Here is a 2,010-nt window from a genome sequence, read left to right as displayed (position 1 = left end):
TTCAGGGGCATGATGTATTTCTATGTTCCAGTCTGCTTACCTTGTGTTCACAATTGTGCCACTTTCTCTCCAAAGATCAATGCATCTGAGGAGTAAGAGAAGACTGATAAGACCGATGCTGTGCTCTGAGGAGGCCTGCTCATGAACAATCCCTCAGTCACATCAGAGCATAAATGAATGCTTCCAGGAGCCTGTGAATGAGTAGTGTCAATGAGGACTTGGTACTCTCAAGTCTGCTTTAACTTATACTTCAGAGTGATGGCCTAGGGAGTGACACAGGCCTCTCTTCTATGACAGAACAACAGCTTTCTTTAATCCAGGTAAAACACACAACACCTAAGAGTTTAGGAGAAAGCCTTATTAGTGTTCATTGGATATTTACATAATACTGAGATAATAAAAAGCATATGCATTAGGAGTTAGATCAAATGGGCATAGACATTTTTGTCCTTTTTCTGAGTGAGATCAAGCTTTTAGAATTAAGAGACTTAAGGAGTAGAGGCCAGTAGAAAGTCACACTAGTAATGCACATAGGATCTAGTTATTAGGACAAACAGATGTTTAAAGCTCTTGACAATAAGTAATAAAGCATTGACCAAATAAGACAAGGTTAGGCAATTATTCTATTTCTTACACACTGTTCAAGTGCAAATATTAGAACACTCATTCAATATTGCTGCTGACCTCCCTGTCCCCACAATGAGATTACAGAGCAGAAGATGAGGTGATACAGTTTGAGAAGTTTAGTCTATTTCATAAACAAGGCTAAACAATATTATTGGCTTCACAGTTTTGGTTATATCTTTGTAAATTTTTTCATTTAATTATAGAAATCTCTCAGGGCTTTTACTCCTTCTGATTTTTAAACATCCTGAAATTATGTAAGGCAAAGGCACATGTGTCAATTACAATGTCCACTACTAGATACTAAAGCATTACATCATTGGTCAGCATATCTGTCTTAGAGTCTAGAGAGCATTTGATCCCATCCTGTAGAAGCCTTAGTAGAAGAGACCCTTGTGAATACAGGCTTTGGAAATGTACCACAGCTAGAAATTCCAGACATAAGAATAACCTTAAGCTCAGCTATTGCCATCTAGCTCCCAGCCACACCTGTACTCTGAGCTCTCTCTTGAAGAGCTCGGGTATTATGCTGAGTCATCACCAAAGCAGAAACTTGTAGTCAATGCCTCATGAGGAACTGGAATGCTAACCTAATAGTAATTAGCAATTCAATTCAATTCAATGCTCACAGCTGCTAGTCTCTCAGAAAAAGAGAAGTATTAGGCATTTCCCTCTATTCCTTATGTAGATTTTCTTATCCTCTACTAAAGTATTACCAGTATTGTGAACCCATGCTGAGGTCACAGGGAAGGGCAGTGATCAACAGTTATGAATGCCTCTCACTTGCCTTATGCTAAAACAAAATGGCATTGCATTAATAAAAAATGTACTTCTGGGTAGCTTTTCTGTTTCTACTTGAAGATTTAGAAATAGTTGATCTATTTTGACTTTCTGTGTCCACTTTTATATAGCATTGAGTAGCAAAGATATGCATTGTGTTGTTCATTGGTATTGTGTTCTCACTTCTTTATATTCTTCTCAGGGCTAAAAAAGCTCCCTTGTGTCCTTTGTGCTTCTTTCCTGTTGCCTTGGACTTGGGGGCTAATGAGGGAACATGCATTTGAATGCCTAAGAAAGAGGAAAAGAGCAAGGTGAGCATTGGTTTTTAAGAGTAGATATGATAAAAGGTGAAATATCTAAAAACAGACTGAGACTAAAAATAGAGCTTAAAAAAACAACAAAAGCGTTGTGTTTCTGAGCCTGAAAAGCTATTTAGTGCAATTTAGGCCCCAAGCAGACCACTAGATGGGGAATTTCTCTTTACATAGACATACAGAATCCTAACTATGAAACCTGGAGGCTCTAGAGTTGCTCCCTCCCAGGAAAAGTCTAGCTTAGATGAAAGGCATCTAGACATGGAGATGAGAGACATACACACGAGGAGAT

Source organism: Grammomys surdaster, unplaced genomic scaffold (genome assembly GCF_004785775.1).
Source record: "Grammomys surdaster isolate TR1022 unplaced genomic scaffold, NIH_TR_1.0 261, whole genome shotgun sequence".
Classification (NCBI taxonomy): Eukaryota; Metazoa; Chordata; class Mammalia; order Rodentia; family Muridae; genus Grammomys; species Grammomys surdaster.
Note: the sequence above shows the minus strand (reverse complement) of the source record.